The 26,218-nt window shown below is 35.3% G+C and overlaps 1 protein-coding gene across 1 annotated transcript in view; it reads left to right on the top strand.

Moving 5' to 3' along the window:
• The first annotated feature begins 1,048 nt into the window (after positions 1–1,048).
• LOC150102000 (uncharacterized) overlaps positions 1,049–26,218 on the top strand; it is a 67,086-nt gene continuing 41,916 nt past the window's right edge. Inside the window, exon 1 of the mRNA XM_090400493.1 lies at positions 1,049–1,490. The gene's annotated coding sequence lies outside the window, so the exon portion shown is untranslated. The remainder of the gene's footprint in view (positions 1,491–26,218) is intronic.

The following is a 26,218-nucleotide window of genomic DNA, read 5'->3' as shown; positions in this document are numbered from 1 at the left end:
CGTAGCATTACAGATCTATTTTTTAATAGATCTCTAATGAAAACAGGATACAGCCAGTCGCTTGTCTCGCCAGATACTGTCACAGCCTAATCAATCACTGTATACCTGTTTGCGTCTCCTCGTGCTTCGTATAAAGGTAAGGGTGGATTAGAAACCCACGTAATTTGATAATATCGCTCTTTCTATCCCCCCCCCTCCATCTTTCTCTCTCTCCTTTTAGTTAGTTTGCTTTGATTAGAGCTTTTGTTACTAAAACTTGTCGTTTATATTACTGGAATAACTATACAGATAAAATCCTTGAATACATTTGAAAGTAAACGAATATTTACTTAAAAACTGTCCCTGTTTGTTATCGAATAAATGGCAGAATTTTGTAACTATCGTCTGACTTTTTTATTTTCTCGCCGTCTGCTGTTGATACATTCTGTTGCAATGCGGAATGCGCTAGATCTGTCGTATTTAAACAATTTCGTAACGGATCGCATACAGGCATATTTATCTCAAAATAATAATAATAATTTATTTATTTATTAAATGGTAAATAAGAAAATGAACTCAGTTTAGTTACTGGTACTGAAAACATCTGCATTGTTTTACTTGCGTGAAATAATACTTATTCCTCTGTCACTAGGTGGCGCATGCATGTACAGTCGAGTATATATAAATCATTTTCTGGGACACTATTCAAAATCATGAGATTTATTTCTTTCGTGAATTCTTTTAGATTAAAATTAACAAAATCATTTCAAAATAGGATGTAAACAAATACCAAAATTATTATTATTTTTAATTATAACTTCAGAGAAGTAATTTGAATAGCAACGTAAAATATTTTTGTAGTTCCTAAAGTAGCGTGCAAGCAATAGTATTCCCAGTGATGCATTTTGCCGAGGAAGGAGTAGCAATTCATTTGGTGAATCAATGAGAATCCCGGAAATTTTTCAGCATGGGAAAGAGTAGTCATGGCACTAACATACTTTCCATTTCTATGCATCGGGCCGTAGTTGGTAGGGGTGGAGGAGACGCACCTGTTCCTCGCCTCTTTCAACAGCTCTCTCATGGCTGGCCAAAAGAAACCGGTTTGGCGGTAGACACAGACGTCACGAGCTTCGGGGCATGCCAGTTAGGACTCCTCTCGCTCGCGTTTGGACAACCAGCACGAAGTTCCGTGTAAAAGTCGATAGGGAAGTGGTTTTTGTGGGGGAGAAGAGACGCTAAACTCCGCGTTCTGCTTGGATACCTTTTTCTCTCGCTCTCTTGCCGTTTGTGAGTAAGGAACGCTTCTTGGTGATGCTAAACAGACACGTGCCCCTACAGGAATGACAAGTGCAAGCCTATGCGTCGTCGGACTTTCAGGTGGTTAGGAAGAAAGTATTGAATTCGTGAAAACTGTGGTTTGAATCACGTGAACGAGGCCTGTCGCACCATTCCCAGCTTTCTATCGCTGTCCAGGAGACATCTGCAGTGTTTGTTGCCTCTGAACCGGACAGGTAGGTTGACGTGTTGCACCTGTAAAACAATTTGGTGACGGTCCATTTACGGTAGCCGTGACTTACTTCGTAATATTTGTGATTGCAACTGGGTGTCGGCGAAGCATTAAACCTCTTACAGCGCTTAAGATTTAAAGTCTTTTTCAAATGATAAATCGCGTCGTTTATTTTAATCTTGTTTGCATTGCATTTGGTTCGTAAAACGCTGCTACAGTGTTTAAAAATGTCAGGATTAGACAAAGTCACCCCACTTGCAAGATCGTGAATGTTTGTGAAACGATGGGATTAACGATGCCTTTTCAACAGAACGATGTCTGATGTCGTTTTTATTGCCAGATGGCAATGCTAACAACCAATTTGACTGAGGGATATGAGAAGTAAATCGTCTTGTGGACACCATTCAGATGAAGGTTATTTAATTAATGAGCTCTCAGATGTATTGGATGCATGCTGAAGGATTATAAACGGTTAACTGACTTCTTGATGGAAGCTAGTTTGCAATTTTAGTCAGATTAATCTAAAATAAAAATTTTAATTAATCTGGAACATGGAAAGTGATTGAAAATTGCACCGTTAGCAGATCTGTAAATGTCACACTTTTTTGTTAGTAAAATTTGTAATTTGCAGAATTAACCAGGAATAATTACAAAATGCAATGTTACTTTTACGTTTTTTCAAATATTATTTATGCTTAATGTATCCATAAAGTAGAAAAACGAACCTTGACTCCATATTTGGACATTGTCATACGTATGCAAACCATATAAGTAATGAAAATCAACAAACAAAATCGTAATCGAATCCGCGGTTGTTTATGAAATTAAAATAACACCCCCTCTATTTATGGTCCACAATATTAGATCTATCCTTCACCTGAGATAATAATGGCCGATCGACCGAGACAATTTGTGATGTAGACGGCAATACTAATAATATCATTCCCACGGAGCTGTGATCTCCATTCATAACGATAAGAATTGGGTCTTTTACTTCAGGCGTCGTTTATGAAGTAATTATATTTTATTGATTTTCGCAGTTCTAGTTCATACTCTACACTTGAAAATTTCGTGACCTAATTTTTTTAGGTATTTTCAGTGTAAATTAGTACTTTACACTTGACAATGACGCACGCAACACTTTTCTCCCAACGAATTTTTATAAGTTATATTCTTTACTTTTTCTCCTCTGGCTGTCTGGATTTTTTTCCGCTTGCCGAATTCGGAACAGACACGCAATTGAATGTGGGGTCACACGTACCGTATTTGACCTGCAGTTGACACCTTTCTGCCAATGTTCTCAATGTCCCGTATTTTTATTTTAAAATTTATACTTTGTTATATTTTATTATAAAATTTATAAATTGGAACACTAATTGGTCTTTCGATTTCACTTTAAATTTTATGGCATTCGTTAAAAAATTCAGCTTCCAACCTTTAATTCAAAGATCAAATTCGAGCACTTTGTTCAATTCTGCTTGAAATTAATATAATATTGAAATTAATATAATATGATGAAATTAATAGACGTAACATAAAGACTTTACCAAAGTGAACCCTTACAAAATCGAGAAAACCAGATATCACTATCTTCAAGATAAATGAAATGAAACATTAAAATCCTCTGGCAATATAATAATTTTCTTAAAACTGATGTAATTAAACTGTCAGCCAGATTGTAATTTAAAAAAACTTAATATATTTTGACGACATTTTTTAGCAGTCCTCTTGCGCTAGGATTTGTTCGTAAATTCTTCCAACATATGGTTGAAACGTGGTTAAACACTGTGCTTTGTTGCATAAATACAAATTTTAAGTTTCTTAAGAACACTATCTCTGAAAGGACAACGGGGATGATAATAATGAAAAGTTTCAGGCCTACAATAATTTATTATCTTTGCAGATTAAAGGAATATATTTACTCATTAAATAATTCTCACTGTCTTAGTAATACAGCAAAATGAGAAAAATTGCGAAATCCGTTCTTTGGAAATGTGTACAAAAGCTAAACGAGATGGGCGTGGGTTCAGTTCTTGGGTTTTCTAGCCAGTAAAGCGATGAGAAATTGCACATAAAAGCAAAATGACGTCAGCGGCAATAAAAATTATTCACGAAGGAATACAATGGAAATGCAAACCATCTTCATTGTGCAATTAAGGTTTACAAATACACGTCATCATTGAATGCATATTCCTGTGTACATTTTCATCACTACATGAATGTTGTGTTCCCACGTTCAGCTGTCAGAAGGGTGCTTTATAAATGGCCATAAATTGCCGGCCATAACGAGTATTCCATTCATTCCCTTAAGAGTACCAACTAACAGACACCTGTTGTGTGTGTATTTAGCATGACACCGTTTCACCCGTTTTCAATAACCCTACCAAGTTGGCCATTTTTATGTGTGGCGTTCGTCAGAAGGAGTCGTATTAAGTCAACGTAGCGATAATCCTTTGCACACCATTGCTTTGAAAGGGTGGCTGATTTATCACCTTTTTCTATTGTTTACCAAGGTAAAGAAATCTGTTATCGTACTGATTTAGTGCACTGCTGTTAGATACGAAATAGGAAGCACTTAAAAGAAACACAACTCTAGGTGGTTATTAATTGTATTGGGGAAACCGCTGCTGAGATTCCAAATAACCATAGCACGATGGGTAGTGTTAGTATTATCGTAAAAAGCACGGAAAACAAGATTTCAACAGGCGAACCAGGATGTAACATGGCAATTAAAAAAATAGTTTCTATAGCAACTTTGTATATAAAGATTAATATGAAGGCTCCAAATTAGTATTTTAGTAAAAATGAGAGAATTGTATTTTCACCTGGCAATAAACAAGACAGTAAATTACTTTCAATATTTAGTTGTATTGTAATAGTATCACAAAAATGATAATAACTAAATACATAATAGAGATGGCATAACTTTCCTCATGTTTGATAGATTACAATTAAGGATATTCCGAATACTTATAATAAATGTTCTAAAAATTATTAATTGAAATATGGAAAAGCGATTGGAATAAAGTCGAATATTAAAATGAATCGATGTAGAACTCTTATTGCAACATACAAAAAGGAAAATCAAACTGAATTGTGAAAAAAATACCGAATGGATTTTCCTACTGAATGTTCCAGGAAGGATTTTTGCAAACATTCCAAGGAAAGGAAAAGTCGTTGAAGGCAAACGTGCCGAAGAACAAACTGGGATCTGGCCAAAATAAAGATAGATGGAATCAGTTTTTTGCTTTTATACAAACAACTAAACAAAAGTCAGGAGTAAACCTACAAGAATCTCTAAGATTTCAAAAGGCGTATAAAAGATGCCAAAGAAAAACTTTTTTGACGCACAAAGAATGACCTAAATTGAAATCATGCAGCAGGACTGTGTACATCCTTATTATTGATATCAGATGAAAAAATCTGAAAACTGATAGTTTTTTGTAAAAGGTGTTAGAAGTTTGGTTGATTCGAGAATTAGGCTGGTTTGAGAGTACAGGAGAGTAATTTATTTTGTTTAATTGCCATGATGGGAACAGTAAATAGCAACTTTTGTGTTTATGGCATATTGGTGGTTCTTATTGCTAGCGATTCGGAACAACGCAATTTGGATTCAGTTTCTTGGAAATTGATAATGATAACTTTTTCAATTTTAAGGGTACGTTTAAATGTTATTGTATGCAGGAGTATTTCCGTAGTGGGATTTTTGTTGTTTCTGATATGTTTTTGTTTGTATTTTTTCTTTGTGGTAGAAAATAGGTAGTCAGGTATGGAAATATTACAATCTCGATGATGTTCAATTAAGTGAGACTTAATGGAACGAATGGTGGAACCAATATAACAGGTGTTGCATCCTGATTGACAGAATTTGTATTTTGTCAATTTGTAAACGACACTATGGCATAGTAGCATGTCGGCCTGAATCATTGTGTGTTCTGTGTTTTAGTAAATTTAGTAGTTTGTTGTTAGTGGTGAAGACAATTCTCTAATTTGAATATTTGTTTTATGGCTCTATAAATGTTTTGGATATACGTGAGAAGGAGATTTTCGGCTGAGAGAATAGTGAGTCTGAGTTGTTTGGGATACTGTGGAGAGCTGACGATATCATTCAAGCAAGTAATTTCTTGATTTAAAGCAATATCTGAAGATGGGTATTTGTAGGCGTTAATGAATTATGTTAATATGATAGATATTTTGACACAGTTAGGGTGATAGGAGTGAAATGCAAATAATTTCTAATGTTTGTAGGTTTGTGGTATGCTTTGGTACTAATATGGTGATGGAATCTAATGAGGATCAAATTCAAAAAGTTTGTTTTATTTTCTTCGTATTCAGCAATGAATTTTCATTTGGGGTTGGAGGTGATGAAGATAAAGAAAAAATTATAAAAAAACTGTTGATAGAAAACTGTTATTGCGATATATTGGTGAGGAAATGTATACAAAAAGGCCACATAACTTGCTGTCATAACTGTCATGCAGAAGATGAATAAAGATATCACGTGATGAAATTGTACATGCTCGTTGTATGAATACATCACAAGTATATCGCATTTTCTCCAAATGACCAACGAAAACTCAACATGCTTATTGAGATACAGACAAGGGAATTTCCTTCTCATGCTCTCTTCCGGAGAATCTCTTCATTTTGGAAGAAAAATTTTATCGTCGGACAGAAATGATGGATCAGAATGCTGACTAGCGTATTTGGTTACTGTCCATCCCTTCCCACATATCAAGGAAATGAACTCGATCCATATTTTGGACTTTTGTCTACTGTTGTAAACTTTGTCGAAGACAATATTCCTGATAATATCTTAGGATAGACTGTTAGGAAGGAAATATATATAAGTTTTATCATTCTAATGGCTCCCTTTTGACGTTTACGAAGCATCTCCATAATCTGCCTGGTGATTTTGCCTTTTCTGTGGAATTAATGAATCAAAGTCATAAACTCAATATTCACAAGCCCATTGATGATATAACGTGTGCTTCCAAGCGCTGATATGAAATTCACCTTGCCTATATCAATAAATGCTGGATTCGGCTGTTTAATCTTCCCGTTCTTGTCCTTAGCCCACCAAATTCACATGCACTATGAGTATTTGTGCATCTGTGTGTACTGTCCAATCCACAGTACGTACGAAAAAGGCTTATACTAATCCACTACAGTAAACGCAACATGATAAAGAAATTTACTCTTTGAATGTGGCTGTGAAAATACTATCATTACTAACCCTAACAATATTCTAATTATTAATAGCGTTGTACTTTCTTATTTCCTAATATTAGTTAAGCCCTGTGAGGCCCACGGGGATTTACCTAGAGATATGCTAAGTAAATTGGTAGAGTTCACGTTCGTTGTTAATGAGTTCATTTTTATCAGCAAAATGTGGTAACATACATTCCATATAGAAAGCACATCCATTATATATACTGGGACCATTGTTAATTACTTAGCAGCATATTCCTACTTAGATCGCAGACAGCTGACACCAGCCTGGATTTCACGTACTGTTCTGCACTCTTATCTTGAAAACCTTGAATGTATCTGTCTCATAAAAAGTTCTTCCCCCCCACCACCACCACCACATTTCGCCATACAACCTGAGGGCCGGATGGCTTCGTTTCTTTGTTTCTCCCTTGAATTTAGAGACTCGTGCATGACTATAAGCAGGTTTACTTCAAAGTAGATGTTTTCGATTTTGTTTTTTGCATTCATGACATCTCAGTTAAGATACTGGTTATTGAACTCGAAATGCGTTCTCATACTTGAAACACCCCACTGAGTTCGCTTAGTTATTCTACACTCTGCATGTTATCTCGAAATTACCGTACATGCATAAATCAGTAGCAGTTAGATCGTGTGCGCGGTCACGAAATGTTATTTCATCAACAAATCAACTTCATGGAAGTGTTGTCACATAAAGTTTATGCCACTGCGTACATTGTTCCTTGTCTCACCATTGTGTTTGAACCATAAAGTGTCAGTAAAAAACGTCCTGTTTGTGCAGTTAGAATGAAAAGTTTTCCAGCATCTTATCGGCCTGGTTACCAAAGTGGAGCGTATTTGCTCTCCATCTAGCAGTCTATGAGTTCGCATGCCGCCTTGGGCATGGATGTTTGTCTTTAGGCAGATGATCGTATGGCATGAGACCGCCACCACCCTGCTGAAGGTCTAGAATGTCTTACTCGAACTTGCTAAACGCAAATTAAGGCATTTCCATAAAAAAAAAGCTTCCAAATTATAATCTTATCTTTATCTTTGAGACTTTGCAGTTACACCCATTAAGTGAGGAGGCTTAAATCATAATAAAATGGAGTGAAATTGTATCTACGACTTCCTACCTACATATCTTCTTCTTCTTCTTCGGGTTTCGTAGCCCATAAGGCTACGAATCCATCATCTCCACGCTTATATTTCGAATCTGCTTCTTTTCAGCTCTCCCAACAAGCCATGTCCTATGTATCCATTCTCAGTACATCGTCAATCCATTTCCATCTTTGCCTTTATTTTTTCCACAGGCCATATTTTTTGCTTTAGCTGTTGATATAACTCACCAATTGTTATAAGCCTTGGCCAAAATATATGAATATATTACGTAAACATTTTGGAAAATTATTTCTATCTTTCTCAGTCTTCATATCTGATCCATATAATAGGGACTGTATATATTGCTATTGAAGATCTTTATTTCAGGTTTATTATATTATTTGAATAATTTCCATATAACATTCCATCTTCTGAAAAGAGTATTTGCTTTCAATCATCGTGTTATCAGTTTATAATAAAATCATTTATATCATTTCCAACTTTTAGTATCAAGCAACATCATTTACCAAGTATGCAAATTACTTCACTTCTTATATATGTGGGTAAATTTTAATTTCTTCCTGGTGTTTGTTATTTTTCTTTCATTCATATTTATTTTTCCAACTTTTTGAGTTGTCCTTATACAACGTTTCTAATTTTGCTAGTATATCAGTGTGTTTTTATATTAAAACTATGCCATGCATTCCTCTCCTTATTCGTGTAACTTTTTTTGTAATCCAATCATTCTTTCTCTTTATAGCACTTTTATTCGAGTTGGTGCAGGGTCCGCTATGACTGTGGCAAACGGCAACCCGCTTGTCAGGGAAGGGGGGGGGGTATGACTGTGAAAATGTGTTCACGGGGCTGGTTTACCTTGTCATGGGGGACAAAAAATCCGATTTTCCGCGTGAAAAAAAAAACCATACCTCCATAGGAAACTAGCTAACTCACCTTTAAGCGAAAGCAACCAAATAAAGGTTCCTCACGTCTTGGACGGATTCGAACCCAAATCTTTCGGACTAAAGGACTTCGTTTGTACCAACTGAGCTACGGAGGCTCTTTTGTAATCCAATAACGGGATTAAAAAGTAGTCCAGACATTACTCAATCCTGTCTGACACTAGTCCTTATCTCAAACCATTCAGTTGTTTGCTATGCAATAACACAATTTTTACTTTCTTTACGCATTTCTTTTATTCTTTCACTTATTTATCAGGAATTTCACAACTTCTAATAATTATTCATAGTGTCCTTCTGTCACTGGTGGAAGTACTGTCTGGATGATAATACTTCAACCTGATCTAAACCAACTTAATCGTGCTTTAATATTTCGCATTTAATCCTATTTATCAAAATGTTACAAGAAAAATGTTGGGGATACTGACAGTAGATTTCCATCCAGTTTTTACTTAGTGAACTCTCCTTTCTTTGGAATTGTGGCTATCATGGCGTCTTTCCCATTGTCTGGTAGCTGCGACTAATGATACCGTTCAGTATCATTAGTCGAAATAAATGATAATTCAAATTGTCATTTATGGCAAGGATATTCTCTGCAATTCCTACGAACTCTTTTTTGCCGTGGGTACTATGACGTAACGAGGGAGCGTTCACATTCAGCTTTGTCACTGGACGAAATTTTATATCATAATAGATACAATACTTTTTTTGAAGGTTAGAGAAAGCTTATTTAGGAACGGTTTATTGATTTTTTTTTTTTTTTTTTAATAACTCGCGCTTACGATTGGTTAGGAACTCTGGTACTGGAACCGTATACAGCAACAAAAGTCGTATTGTATGCAGTTGCTGTTGGCTATTTAGTCATTGGAAAAGATGGCAGGATTATGTTTCTTTGATCGATGAACTGTTTTCTGCCAGATTATTCTGCTTTATATTCTACAGAAAATGCATAAAATAAAATACGTAAAAGTGGAAAGGGGGTGGTTATTATGTGAGAAGTCATCGATTGGCCCGAATTGATTACTTCCAAGAAAAAAAAAAAAATTCAAAAGTTCTTAGAGGAGTGATAGGCGCACTACTCCCAAATGTGGGAGAGTACACCTAAAACAGTATTTTTGAAGGGTGGATTTGGGATCTGTGCAGAATAAGTAGCTATTCAGAAGAGGAGTAACGCCTCTGATGATACAGCAAGCGGAGCTTCCTGGAGGCCAAGGCAACTGTAAAGCAACGATAAAAGATAGTTGAAGAATAAGCTCACATTTTCGTGATTTTAAAGCATACCTATAAGCTATTGCATTAAAGTTATGTTATCTGATCCTAACTAAAGGACGGTATGAAGATTATTCTAGAAGCAAACTGTAGCAAATACGTGTATTTCAGAAGCATTATTTGTCATCTACAGATGGCATCATGCGAAAAAGGAAAATGGAGTACAATATAAACAAAGTTATCCATAAAGTATACATCAATAAAATCAGTTCGATGGAAAGAAAGAAAATAATAGGCGAAAGAACAGAGCTAAAGATTTACTTATTATATAAAATAAATGTTAACATTAATTTAGCATAATATATATATATATATATATATTTTTTTTTTTTTTTTTTTTTTTTGCCTATGAATTCTCGCGTCCTAGCATTTCACTGTCATGTGCTTTGCCTCTTTGCCCTTTTCACTATTGCGATGTTTAACTTTTATTTTCATTAGGATTTCTTCGTATTCATTAGTCATAAAAACACCGGTTGTATTGTCTGGCTTCCTACATAAATTCCATGTTTATGATCTCGCCATTATATTATCTTCCACCAGAATACTATACATAATAATTAAGACACGGTATTGAGGAGGACACGCCACCATTACCACCACTTTTAATATGTTTTCAGTTTGTTCGGCGTTTTCGAACTTGTTTTTGGCCCGAAGCTATTGCCGTAAATTTTAGCCACCTTGTTGATGCATCTTGAAGTTCCTGAAACAGAAAGTCCGTGCGTGGGTGGGAGGCGGTGATCTAAGAGACGAACCAGCTAACCTCGTTCTCTTTTGGTGGCTTAGCAAAAGGCCACGGAAAAGTGTAAGGTACTTTGCTGGTGGCATTTTTCATCTTCACGCGATTACAACATGCACCTTGGTAGGGATGGTCGCTACATCTTATAGTGCTTAATCAACGTCTTGAGGATTTGTACCTAGACTACGAAATTACACCCACAGAGAAGAAGTGGGAAGAGATATTTATTCAAAGTCATCTTCTCTCGGGATGACTTAGATACTGTAATTGAGTGAAAACTCAACGTCATCTACTGCTTCGTTGGTTTTTTATTTTCTTTGGAATAATTGTCTATTAAACGATGCAGAAACCATCGTATGTTAATGTTAGAGTCATTTCGCTGACATACTGTAACGAATCCTTCTCCTAGTTTTGACAAATTAGTTGCCATATATTTTTGCTCTAAGTGCTACTTATGTATTTCATTTTAATGGATCCATTGTTCGTCCAGGAGCGATCTGTCTTCGATATTCTTATCTTACTATTCATTTATAAGCAACTTCAAGTCACGACATCTCATTTTTGCACTATTAGCCTCCTTGCACATGAAGACTTAGTTCGTCTTTTCCTTCAATTCCCGATATGTGAAAATAATTAGTACAATAAAATGATTATAGCGATCAGTATAACAATATCCTTTTTCCTGTTTTTTTTTTTTTTTTTTAGTTCCTATAAGAAAACCCAAATCCGGGTTATTAGTTTTCTCACGTATTACCATTCATTCATAAACTGTTATCCTACTGCCCTTATTTTTTGATGTTGTGTTTTCGATTTAGCAATGAAATAGTTATTTTTGCGTACAGTTTGGTGACATTATTAAAGTCTTCTGTTTAGTATATCTCTCTTTTCTGCAAACTCGCCTTAAGGTATAATTGAATGAGTCATTAGTCCAAATACTTCAGAATCACTTAACTGAGAAGGTACTTTACTAACTGTTGACAGTATTAGGTCAGGGAGTAACCAAGTTCACGATAGACAAAGATTCAACTGAAACACGTTTTACTTTCAACAATCCTTGAAAGAAACTGTTTGGCTGTAAAAAGGGGCAAATGTTACTTATTTTTATTGGATTCATACTGGAAATACGAGCTCAGAGAAGTAGGCATTAGCGAAAACTGTAGCCATGATGGATAAATACCATTTGTTTCATTGGGCATCGTGAAAATAAAAAAAAATAACTCAATGTAACTGATTTATTAATCTTTTTTTTTTAAATCTATATATTCTGATTTTTTTTTAATTTATATACTTTGGAAAATTTTATTTTTTCGCATTTTTATGCGCTATACCTTTATTATTTCGGCAGCCATAAAAATTGCAATATCGTGTGATGCAATCCTTTTTCGTCGTGAAAAATATATACTGAACCAGAAATTTTGTATTTTACACCGGAAACAAGTGTTCAAGAGTGTATTCCTGAAAAATCTAAAAAATATTTAACCGAAATAAATTATTCAACTCAATGTTTCATCTTATGACTTCAAAATATGATAGAGATATTTTAAAACGAAATTTTCAAGGCAAATTGTCCTTTCGTTTTGAAAAAATTGCAGCACTCGTGAAAGAACAACGCTATTGCATTTTCCCCTTTGTGTCTGTTAATGTAAACAAAAACATTAAAAAAAACGCTGTTTGAAAGCAATGCTCTGTGAATGAAGTCATGTGCTTCTCAACCCCCACTAGTTGGAATTGCTAGGTCCCAGCAAAACAAAGCAGTTTTAAAAAGTTATCTAGCATCCAGTATACAGGGAAAACTAGCTATTAAGTTAAACGTATTCGATTTTACTGCTGCCATTCGAAAGAGGAGAAATTCATTGAAAAGAAACTACTTTCATTTTAACTGTAGGCTACTGGAATGCTCCAGATTGCGTCAGCTGTCCGTGACCTGTTCCAGTTGCAAGAGCGAAATTTGTTGCGTTGCCATAGTAACACCAGTACTCTCTACAAAACTGACTCTCCCACCAGCACCGCCAACCTCATTCAGTGAAATCAGAGCGAGAAACGGACGCACTCAAGGGTAACATTCGTAGGTGGCAGTACACGTTGGGTGTGCTGTCACCAGTTTCGTCAAAGGTCGAACAGCATTCATCAGTGTTCCACCCTATTGCCGCACCTAAAGATCATTTGAGATTGGAATTCCAGTGGTTGATGGTATAACTACCATGCGCTTTTATAAGCAATTAAAATAATTCCACAAAAATGCTATAAGCAGTAGAGAATGTCAACCTTCACTTTTTTTGTAGCTTCCTTTCGTGTATTATTCTCCTGCTTCATGCAACATTGCATGTCTGATAACTCGTCAGTTCAAAAACAACAAATTTGGTAAACGTTATGCATTTTTGTCGGATTTTTAAACTCATTAATTAAAAAGGAAGCTATTGTTTTATTTATTTTTATGATTCATAACATGAAGGGCTGTTGAACCTGCAGCACTAGCACAGCGAGTTGATCCAGGAGAAAGATTTATTATCAGTGTACAATAAACAACTTGGATTCAAGACCGAATAAATTGATCATTGGTTCGATTTAATTTTTAATCCCCTCAGTGTTATCGTATTCAGTCGAATAAGATACAAAAGTAGCAAATGATAATAAAACAAAACGAAAACCAAAAAAAAAAAAAAAAAATGTAATATTTATTTTTATATACGTCCGAGAATCGTATGCAAATATATATATATATATATATATATATGATTTGTTGATCAAGTGGTGTTATTCTACTTTTTATAGATATAAAAACATTGTAATTATTAAGCAAGAAAGAAAAACTAAAATTTTACTTTAAAAAAAAGTTCCGAAAGATCTGTTTCAGGTCACTCATTTTTTGACTTCGTCTGAGGCTCCAAGAATACATCTTTTGAATCTTCAGAGGAAATATATTTGGAAATAAGCTAAATATAGTCTTAAAATAACCTCAAACAAGGAAATAATTCTCTGAAATAAAAGAATAAAGAACAATCGAAGAAAGGTATGCTTTCCAGAAATATGTATCATAAGGTCACCCTTTCAAAATCCTGGAATTATTCGCAGACATATTTATTACGGTGAGTCATGTGCTATTTGATAACACATAATTATGCTAAAGTCATAGTGTAGGCTAGTTTTTGATATACAGCCACAGAGGAAACAGTGAAATAAAACGAATAGCCAAAAAAGGTGACGTATCTAATAAGTATCACAATTGGTGCGTGGGCAGAGTGGAGTTCCCTGCATGGTCTGCACGCAACGTATGAAGCAATTACGAAAACTATAACATTTTCTATCCACAGGGAGGACCGTGAGCTAGTCCTATATATCAGTGTTAATGATTGTATTCAGCGAAGTAATACTAGGTAGTCTTTTAGGAGGCAGACGAATGGATTTAAGGGAAAGTTGGCATTGTTTCGATACCTGTCAGTAGAGCCTTCAGATCTGTATTTATTTGATTCATTTTACATTTAATTGTATAAATGAGTTAAATAATTTTATTAAAAGTGTGATTAGAAATAAAAAAAATAATTTAGAGGATTTTATTGGTTTAAATAGCATACACATGTAACAGTTTCATGAAAAGGAAACTTTCATCTATCTGCTAGACATTGCGTAAGCAAAAAAAAGCTACTTCCGGTTGCTCAACATATATCGCTTGATATGACATTGTTTGCTCTGTTTCATGCCAGTTGGATTAGAAAAATGTGTGAGACTGCTTTATTATCAATAATTTACTTTCTGTATTTTGATATTTTATCTTTTAGAAATTACAATAAATATAGTGAATAAAATTATCTTTGCAAAAAAAAAAAAAAAATTCAAATTGTAGCCAATTTTCGCTACGTCCAGTGATATATCATATAATTTAAATTATATATAATAGATAAAGCTGCGGATTCGAATCCTGTCTCGGGCATGGATATTTTTGATTGTCTTCACTTCACACATGAATATATACACAAATATACACTCTCCCAATAGGGACTAGGTCAAAATGGACATCATGTATAAAGTTAAATAAGTTTTGTAACGATCTTTAGTTCTCCAAAGGTTTTTTAAGAGCCGTAAGTTTTTATGAAGAAAGGTAGGCAGCCAGTTTTCATCCTTTAGGCCTTCACTGATCTTCACTCAAGTTAGTTATCAATGAATTAAGGTCTTTTCGAGAGAGAGAGAGAGAGAGTACAGCAGACAGCTACCGCCATCTCGTAGACCTAAACCCTGACTTTCGTATTGTTGCGTGTAGTAGCGAGAGTTCTTCTTACAGCTCACTGTTTCAAAAATCCTTTTTCACAAACATCAGTACACTTTTACCAACGATTATTATAGATGGTAGTCTGCTGAATATCGTTCCACTAAAAGTTGCTAAATGTACATAGTTATTTTGAATTATTCCTATCAAAATAGTAAGCCAGTTTCCTGTAGTAAAGTTGGTCATCTCGTCCTCTTTCTAAACATGCTTTGTAGAATTCAGATTCTGTTATAGCTAGTCCTTGCACTACCATTGCCTCAAACCATGTGACTACAATCCAGACCAGAACACTCCCCATACACACACGCGTCTCATAACACGATATATCATATAATATAACACGATATATCACGACCAATACCGCACTTAATAGATCAGACAGTATACCCATAAATAACGGGAGTTTTTTAAAATAATTTAAAGAGTGTGTATCTGGATTTATCTCTTTTCATACCATAGTTTCCTGAGGGTTGCAATCTATATGGGGATGCTAATAGAACTCCGTGCAGTATGTAAACCAGATAGTGAAAATATGACGTTTATCTTGTATATGCATCAGTTCTTTGGTAGGAAAAGGAAGTGATGCAGTTCTGAAAGTACGAGTAAATTTATGAACACGAGCTGTATTGCTGTGGACGTCTGGAACTAGTTAAAAGAATCAGTTGATTCGTGATAAGCCGAATGCGTTTCTTTTTAGCATCGTTTCCATTTTTTATGACGTCGGTCACCGTTGATGTCTAATGTCGGATTTTTATTTACTTATTTATTTAATTTATTAATTGTGTCTTCTTCGGCTCGTTTGCGTATTTTGCGAGATGAAAATCCGAGTTTCCAACAAGAAAAAAAACTCTTCCATCCATCTCCGCATGAGACTGGCTTTTTAATATCTTCAGTTGAAAAGTCTTATAAAAATTTCTCGAATCCTAAATGCAAGTGGAATTCAGGAAAGACGAATTTTACATTGTCTTCCCGTGTGAATAAGGGGTGGGGGGGGGGCATCTCTGATGCTCCGATTTCACTGAATTCACAGGAACGGTTGATGAGCCTGTAATAGCACCTCATTGAACGTAGGTTAAGTCTAAAACACACGCATTGCCATGATAGTATCCAATATTTCCGAAAAATAAGGGTCATGTATATACAATAATAATAAATACAATAAATGTACTATTTAGGTGTTTAAGTAATAAACTCCACTAAAATAATTGCAATTGAAGTAACGTCTTCAGGGCAAAAACCTCCAAATCTTCTTCTGACCTGGCGTTGAACAAAATATTGATTCTGATATTTATTCAATATTCTCATCATTTTTTTTCCTGCTTCTTCTTTATCATTCAAGATAAAGGAGCTCTTTCAAACATTTTCAGGAGATGGAAGTTGGTACTATTAATACTGCAACGCAGTGTGTTATCCACATAAAATAGTCCAGTATCCAAATGATAGAACACATTCTGCTTTGGGCTGTGGGCTGTGGTGTATATGCTGAACGAACATGTGATTTTTCACCTCTCCAAATATGAGCATTTGTTTATTTAGATTTTGCATGTAATACACCTTATCACTGAGTCATTCAAAAAGCCTTTCTTCAGGCTGCAATATCATGTCAGCTAAATCAGATGTCAGATACTGTTGTTACCATGGTCACGTATTTATTATTTATTTATTAAGCAAAATACAAGATCTAAATTGTATAGATCATAACTAAGGAGCAGGATATACGATGCATAGTAAACGAACACTAATTATACTGTTCAAAATATATGAAAAAATATGCGAATGTTGAAATTGAGATCAGTCCAGAACTTTGTAAACAGAATAGCAAGATTTGTATATTTAGCCAAATCTCCGGTTGTGCAAATATTCTAGTCTAGATGCTTACCAGATGGTAGCAGCTTTCGTTGTGGCAGTTGTAGCTCATTCTAGATATTATTGTCATCTAGTGATTATTGCCAGAGCTTAGTAGCTGCTGTTGTTTTACTACGTGGTTCTGTAGAAACAGAAAAAAAAAAAAAAATCAGACAGACAGATGCTGTCTGGCTGGATTTTATCCGTATATTGATTGGATGTTCGAAGTCGTTCAGCTTGTGAGCCTGCTTTCATTTCTCTAAAACAAAGCCAGTCGAGATGATCAGTCACCTTTGTTAGTTTTAAGCAGCCTGTGATTTGTGTGCGTTCTGGTTGAATGATGCATCAAGTTTGGATGTGTGGCATAAAATTTCCTATACTCAGAATGCATGCTATGCGGTTGCAAAACATAAGAAAAGAATTGCAAGTTCTCAGATTATCAGCAATTGCATTCCACTTTGATAAGTTTTCATAGGCAGGATGTTGTTCCTTGCAAGTTTAGCCCTCCCTTGTTTTCTCTTTGTTTTTAAATTCAGGATTCAGTCAAGAGTGACTGCTAGATATACGGCATGCTTTTGGTGTGTTAGGACTATATTGTTTCATTTAGTTCTCTGTCAGCCTCGCAGTTGTTGAAGTGAAACAGACTTAAGTGGATTGGCATGCAAGAACATTTCTTGGTAGTAAAGTGCCATGCTTAGAGCTAGAGATAGTTTTATCTTCAGTTTTGTTAAAGGCTTGCGTTGCAATAGCTAGATCAGATACTAAACTTCTTTGTGATAGGACAAATTGGTTGTTATTCACATAAATCTTGAAAATTAATGAACTAGCAAACTGCAATGGTGTAAATCTTGCTAAGTAGAGTCTGTGGTTGCTAGTGTCATAAGCAGCAGTAAGGTCCATCAGGGCAAGCATTATTTTAAGCTTCGTTTTGAAATTCATCTTTTATGGAGTGTAAAATTCTGGATCTTTGATGGACAAGACTTAGGATGTCTAAAATGTCTCTGAAATTGTCTATGTGAGCTAAAATTCTCCGTCTTGGCTTAACTTTGCAGTATTATTCCAATAATACCTCCATCTAGAAAAGTTTTCTTGTCATAGACAAAAGGAATGTAGTGCAGAACGGATCCAGACTTGCATCACTTTAATTCTTGCCTGTTTGTATCGCTAAATTTCGTCCTTTTTTGCTACGCGTCACAACTGACAGCCAAGGCACCGCAATACCGAAGAAATAATTACAAGATTTACTAAGAGATGACGTTCATTTTCCAAACATAAAATGTAAACCAGTAAGTATTGTATAAAAACTGTGAAACATCTATTGTTAATGCAAAGTCCCAATTAGGTGATCTCTGTCTTTAGGCTGGCGTATGGGTGCACAGGGACACTTGCACTGGGTAACCTCACCACACTCACACATAACAGTATTCTATATAAGGCAAGTAACTATTACCAGCCCTTCCCACGCTCACTGACCTACTTTTGATCACACGTGCATCTAACTCTTCCTCTTCCTTTATCTACTAGAATTATCGTCTGTTTAATATGGATAATCGGGTACTGCAGTTGCTCGTGGCCCACCTTTGGACTGCCATATTTGTTGGACACGTTCATGGCACAGAAACCGAAGTAAAGCTAATGGTGCTAACACACCTACCTTCAATTTCCTTCCAACCTCATCTCGACTTTTCATCTTATCTGTTTGTCATTTATGATAAATGTTATCACATCCGTGGATTTTGTTATTTTATCATGGGAATGTGTTGAACTTTTATCTTACTTTTATATGCGTCACTAAGGAAGAATACTAAAAAGAAAAGGGGGAAAAAATTCAATTAATAATAGGAACAGCATGTTTAGCCTGACATTTCACCAACAGTATACACATTCTGCTTATTTACAAGATTTCTTTATATAGAATAAACGGGGATAAAGAAATTGTGTGGGCTTATTAAGTATGGCATAATTTTAGCAGAGTGAGTGGTAAGCTTAACGAGAGGCAATTATGCAACCCCCCCCGCTGTTATTCTGTTATGGCAATGGATTGTGCTACTCGTTGTCTTCTTTCAGTAGATGCAAAGGCATTAATATGAAACCAATGACGCGAAGGGAAAATCGGAAACTTAAGGATCATCCCAAATTACAAAATATCCAGAATCCATCGAAAACCATTAGCAATGAATACATTTCTGTGATAAAAGACTCGCAATTTCAATAGGAACAAATCCTGGTCACCATTCTGAATATCTCAGTCATGGAGATAAAGTTGTATCGGTAAAACTATAGAGATTCCAGTCAGTTCAGGATCCTGAGTTTAGCTAAGCATTTGTTGAAAGTAGGATAGACAAGTGAGAAATTGCTTTGGAAGCGTCTTCGCTGCCTAAAGTAAAAGATGTTCTATGCTAGGCGCTATTTTCATGGAAAAACATTGCAGTTTAATAAAAATCCTATCACATAGACTATGTACTGCATTGCCTGCCAAAGAACCCCACACAGTATTAAATATATGTATAGTCATTTGGCCGAACAGGCTACAATGTGTAAAACGTTAATAGAAAATGGGATGCGGACCATATCTAGTTACTTAAATTGCTCTTTTGTGCACAAGTCCTTTAGAAACATTGCAGACGGTTTTTTAAGAGGGTTATCGAAGATTTGGCTAATTTATATTATATCTTAAAATTCTCTGCTTGCATGTACATACAAGCACACCACTGGTGTTCTCTCTCTCTCTCTCTCTCTCAAGAGATTATATTTTGTTATTCCATGTTATTTGCGCTTTATCGATCTTACCTATTTGTTTTCTGAAGGTTGTTTCTAAGATTCTATCATTGTTCATTCCATTTAAGTGACTGTTCCAGTTTTTCTTGTACTCAATTTCCCCCTCCGGTTATGCAAGTCCTTTTAGAACTTCTTTTTCTTATTACATATTTTCCCGTCACGCATTTCGTTTAATAGCTTATATTGTCAATTCCAGTCCTCTACCTATGAGTTATTTAAGAAGAAAAGGATTTTTTTTATTATTCTTAATTTAGATTTTAAGTTAAGTTTTTTTTTTCTTAAAAAATAGATCTTTTCTTTTAAATTTAATTATTTGGGAAAACAAATAATTAATTTTTTTTTGAGAATTTTACAACCTGTCTTGTATCGTGGATTGCAAGTTTTTCTCCTTATTCTTACCCCCCCTCCCCCCCTATTTCTAAATACAAAGAAGCACTGTTCACATATGGTTTTTTGGAGTTTGTGAAAACGAAGTATTAGCTTTCAGTGTTATTTTGAAAAATTGGGGTCTTTAATTAATTCTTAATTTTAAAGATGAAAACTGGTTAAACCTGTAATAGTCCTGTAATAGGAATGCGGATAGGTTCGGAAACAAAACACGAGACCCTAGTTCTTTCTTTCCTGATTTCTAGTTTGTTTGCATTCTTTTGGAATCCAGGATGGCCGATACTATTCTTAAAAATTAGAAAAATAATAATAAGAAGAGATGAATGCAGAGGAAGAAAAATAATTGCCATCGGCGTATTTGGTGAAATACAATACAAGCTGTTAAGTTTGTGATAAAATTACGATCGAACGGATATCAGTGAAGTATAGCGAGAGAGAGAGAGAGTGAAGCAAATTATAATAGTATATAATTTGACTTAAGTTTAATAAATAATTGCCAGTCGTCCTTAGGCCTAGTCTGGATCTGCTGCTGCTGTATCAGAGGTGAATAGGATTCTTTCTTGAGAAGAATAAAAACTTTTTTTTTGGGGGGGGGTTAGTATGCTCACCGATCCCCATTGAAGAATAGTCTAAAAAGTTTGTATTTTACGAGAACTGTATGCATTGATAAATTTCTCTCTAAAATAAAACAGTTTAGTCCAGTTTAACACAGCTGCATGCGGCTTGATGGATATGCTTCCTCTGTATATTTCTAACAGAAAGTTGTGTTTGTATCTACCAGGTGGCAGAGTAATCGATGTAGACATACCTGCCACTGAATTAGAAACTTTTATTTAATACCGCGTCGGACCTCCTTTTAGCCCGAATTACAGCATATGCAATTCGGGTTTTTCTAACATGTCCTATATATTATCAATGGGGTTGAAATCCGGGCTTTATGGTGTCCAGAGAAGACAGTGGGGAAGTCACTGTCATGCTCACTGAGCCATTGCTGAACAGTTCTTGCGCGATGGACAGAAGCATTGTCGTCCATCAACCGTCACCTGCTGGATTGACATTGCAGGATAGACTTGATCGGCAACACTGTTCAGTTGTTTCCTAGAGGACACTCGACCTTCCAGCAATATCAGAGGACCCGTTCCGTACCAACAGAAGATGACACCAACTCCAGAACCTTGAGTTGTGTTTACAAAGCAAGCTGAGTTCATTGTTGCATGGTGCCCCTCCGCCAAACTCTCTGCCTACCGTGACTCGTCGGAACACGACTTTTTTTTTTTTCCAGTCTTCCATTGTCCAGTCACGGTGTTTCTGACACCACTGTAGACGAACTTTCCGGCTCTTCGCAGAAATCAGCGGTTTCACTATAGACATGCGACAGTCAATACCGATCATCTTCAATTCCCTGCGCATAGTTCCGTTAAGATATGGGTTCGGAGCAGTCTTCATTCGATGCTTCAGTCAACTGTTGCACACAAGAAGTTCTGTTTGTCCCTACAAGCTTTCTCAGACAACGGCGATCTCATTCTTGATGGACTATCTAAGGACCAGTGATTAAGCACCGGGGATTTTTCACCTTTGGAGAAACCAGTCACTTTGCTTTTTTCAAAATGCTTTTCGCATTGTGATCGACGCTATGGATGGTTACTGACCAGCAGCATTCTCAAATAGTTGCCTAGATCACGTGGTGACGCAAGCGACCAAAGTGACGTTTACGTACATGGGGGGGGGGGGGGGTACGCCTAAGTGACGTTTACATATATCTGCATAAAGATTAAATTCAATGGCCGGTGTGTGTGCGTTTTTGTTGTCAATAAATTTGCTTCCCCTCTTGATTTAATAAATTACATTTACTTATTCGTTAAGTAAATTACATGATTTGTTTGATTATGTATGGCCTCAATAATATGTAAAGTTGACCCTGTTAATTTTTTCTTTTATTTTTTTTAATCCTCTGTGCTTTATTTTTATTTCTTTTTCCGCCAGATTTGCCACCTTTTCCCGAGGTGCCTATTAGACCTCTACGAGCGCCGAATCTTTTTTAAATATTAAATATACAAATATACAAAACTTTACTGTTCGATTATTCTGTTCAACTTCTGAGTTGACTGCTGGTTTCAATTTCTGTTATTTTGAGGCCGCTAACCATGTGTTGCGTTGGTTGGCACTCTTCTTGGCCAAAACATCGTCAGTAGGATACATTAAAGGTAATCGCGTATGAGGACACTGTTGAATTTCTCTACGAAAAATTGTGTGGGGTTAATTCTCTTTGAAGACTGAAACTCCATTGTAAGAACCTTCTTTCGGCTAATGTTTAACAATGTAGTGTTTTAAAATTACTTTTTGCTATCGGTGCTGTCAGAACCCTTTTTTATAAAGTTATAAAAATCTCTCTCAGCTTGTCACTTAGACAGTATTAAGATTCTCTTAGCGAGAAAAAAAAAGGGTGGAGGAAGAAGTGGAAAAAGTAGGATGATGCCGAAGAGAGAAGTATGTTAACACTTGTTAAGGAAGATGACCGCCAAGTGTAGGAACTTCGTCAAGAATGAGTTGTTGCCAGCAGGATATCCCACCCTTCCCTACATAAAGGACTAATAATTTTACGTACTCTATCGCCGAGTATAGATAAAAGCGCAACGAAGGCTGCACGCTTAAAGGCCCGTAACGCAGCGCCGGAATTAATATGGAGGGCGGATAAGTATGTGTTGCCGAAACACCCTTCAGTGTATGACAAGTAGAGCTCCACCCGCGACACACTATTTATGAATAGTGCGCAGTAACGCCACGTGGCTGGTGTCATCCCAACCGTTATCTGGCTCAAAAGGTAATCTTAACTAGCAGGGGTGTAAGGTAATGAAAGTGTCCAGTTAGTAATCCCAAAGTCTACTGGACCAAAGCGGTCTTCTCTTTATTAATTACGATGCATAATTAAATGATTATTTTGCAATTGATCGCGTGCGTTGCTTAAGTTTTTGAAGTGCTTTCAACGCTGTAGATACAGCAAGATAAAAGGTATTTTTATTTATATAGATTTTTTTTATTTATTATTTCTAAATAATATACAGTTATTATATTTGTAACATCCATTGTCGTAACTGCGTCGCTCGGAACCCCCCCCCCCTCTTCCTTGCAGCAAATGGGATTCCCTTAGGAGTTTCATTATCTTTAGGGGAGTTGCTACTTTGTAAACGTGTCACTCCCTCCTACATTATGGGATTTCTTGATACGTTACTAGGTATAAAAAATATAATCCATTTCATGAGGCTATTTCAGTAACATATAAATACTCTCCTATAACATCTTTTATCGCTAACTTCTGGAAATCGGTGGGTAGTCGGTCTCTACAATTCATCATTAGAAGTAGTTGAAGTTCACTTCTACCAACGATTTGTAGATGCGGATACTTGAATATCGTAGACAACCATCACTATATTGTGTTCAAAGTAATTTAGAAGCCGAAGGAATACTCATTTGTTGATGAATATGTAAATCTTTTGACCCACTGAAATGACTCGATTCGATCATTTCTACTGCCCCGTAATCTGATGTTTTAACGAAGTATCTGTTCGCAGTTTCATGTTTAGATTAAAATGCAAATTGTCATAGCAAATGACATCCTTTCAAAAAGAATTTTCGTTAACAAAATATATAAACAGTTTATAAAAGTAAGTAAATATACAAAGACAGTTTTATGATGCATTGAATCGCTTTTATTATTATTACACAAACTTTTACAGCTACAGAGTTAAAAAAAAAAAAATACATGTAAAACTTTGAAAAGTCAGAATACAAAACAACTTAACCAGAAACGTCTGAAACGTGTTTACTTTGATATATTTTAAGACTTAAAAGGTTGGTTGAGTTCAGAAGTGGAACGCATGACATAAGCAAGACAAAGAAAGAGTGTGTGGTCTTTTCTGAGGACCAATTTTGTCTTTCATGAATGCAGAATGTGTTTTGTGCCTCTCAAGGTATATTGCGAACAGAAGAACTGAAAGATTTTATTAGACATTTTTACTCTATTTTAATATGGAGTATATCGAACCATCCCATCAGTAAGCATTCTCATTAGACGAACAGAATACAACTTTGAAATTTCCATTTCCAGATAGGACGGGAATGTACTTAATATACATAAATGTCTTCCCCCCCCTCCCTCCTCCCCATTATACCCTTTATGACGTCACAGGCCTGTTCTTCTAAATATAGCATGTGATTATGGCACAGCGGGAGTGATTATCAGAATCAGATAGAGTAACGCCATTATCACTTGACATCCCGAGGGTCACGAAACAGGAAACATTAAAAGAAATAATTACTGTCTAATTACGATGACCTCCAATTAACATAGTCACTCTTTGTTTTACCTTCGCAAGGTAAAAAGGTAACCCTTTTTCTTGTTTCCTCAGATCCCTCCCTGCAGTAATTGAAGTGTTGTTAGTAATAGGTCACTAGATAGCCGAGATTTTAACGATGTGGGCTTTTTGCCAATATTTAATACGCTTACCGTGATTAGCTATAGGGAAAAAATGAATTTAAAAAAAAACGGCTTCAATTATCCACCGTAATACATTCGACCTACGGCTGTAATATATTGATGTTGACCAGTAAGGCGTTTCATAATCAAGTTTCTCGAGTTTTAAGGCCTGTCTCTTTCGGGACAGTTACTTTGATCATATATATGCAAAGTAGGCAAAAAGATAATTTTGTATAATATACGATATGTATAAAATTATCTTTAAAACTTCAAATTATGGAAATAAATCAATTTGTTAGTCACTCCCATATACGCGGGTAGCGTTTGGAAAGGTTAGCTTCTGTTCATGTTATTTCTTTAATGTTTTGTACAAAGACGCCCTCTGGCGAACATTAAAATCTGTCTTTTATTTTACTCCAATTTTAAAGAGGTATTTGGATCGAAAATTGGACTTAAATGTCGATTCCTTGTGAACAGTAGCAGTCGTTTTACAACTGAGCTATGGACACCGCCTATTCTTTTTTTTTTTCTTTTTGATAAGCACTACCCGTTTTAGCACGCAAGCATTACGTCACATCCATCTTATATAAGCACACAAAACTATTTCATTATATATAGAGAAATAAATATAATGAACATTTCGGTAAACTAATTTTTTATGTTTGTCTTGCATATCATGGAAACGGTTGATCACAAAAATTAAAATAATTCGCATGATTTCACTGTTAAGATAAAAAATAAAAAAGACAACCCCATCAAGAAAATATACGTTATCTTTACAGCTTGGCTTGGCTTTTTTTTCTTTTCTTTTTTTTTTTTTCAGTGAATCTAAAATTATTTATAAAACAGTATTATACGTTTGTCAAAATATGATTTTCAGTGTTCTATGATTTGGTTAATGTTTACAATCTTTTTATAAGTAAATAAAAAAACGAAAATATCGTTTGGTTCGGTTTTACAAACGCGAATAAATAATTATTTTTCACTTTATCGTCTGCTTTTAGACTTCAATATTTCTCAAAGGAAAAAGAAAGATGAAATCAAATGGTCAATTGGTTTGGCCATTTTACCGTATAAATAAATATCACCAGATATTTCATTTATCATTTTTTATTTCACTTTAATAGAAATTTTAATGCGACAGAAATAGCCTTGCGTTGTTTCATTATTAATCAACGATACGTTAAAAAAAAATTGTACCAACACTACACCCAGATGTGCTAAAAAAAACAATGAAATATTTATTCAATTCCAAGGTTTTTGCTCCAACTCTTGCGTAGTTAATGGGCATTTCACGTACAGTAACCTTCACCCCATTCAAGAAAATCAACTGTCTACTTAAAATCTATCTCGTCATGAAATTTATAATTGAAGTATCTCATGACCGCTGAAAACCGAGGGCTAACTATTTATTTCTAAGAATTCTTTTTTTTTTTTTGTGCTAATGGTTATTTTTTACGAAAAGAAAATAAATTCTTTGAACCGCTAGATGGCGAAACGATCACAAGATGTAAATTTCCTCTGTTGTTTGAATTTTAATCGTGATGCTCATTCCTCTTTATGGTATATAATAATCCCGGTATCTTTCCCAATTACTAAAGCATAGGATATTTTCACCGCGCTCCAAGGCAACCCCAGACTTGTTCACGTTTTGAAAAGATCCGAGAATTAGTTTACATCCTTGATTTTTTTTTTTTTTTTATTATTATTATAA

Source organism: Typopeltis vanoorti, chromosome 11, assembly GCF_054136105.1.
Source record: "Typopeltis vanoorti isolate ZY-2024b chromosome 11, IOZ_Tvanoo_1.0, whole genome shotgun sequence".
NCBI classification, from domain to species: Eukaryota; Metazoa; Arthropoda; class Arachnida; order Uropygi; family Thelyphonidae; genus Typopeltis; species Typopeltis vanoorti.
Note: the sequence above shows the minus strand (reverse complement) of the source record. Positions and strands in the feature narration are given on the sequence as shown.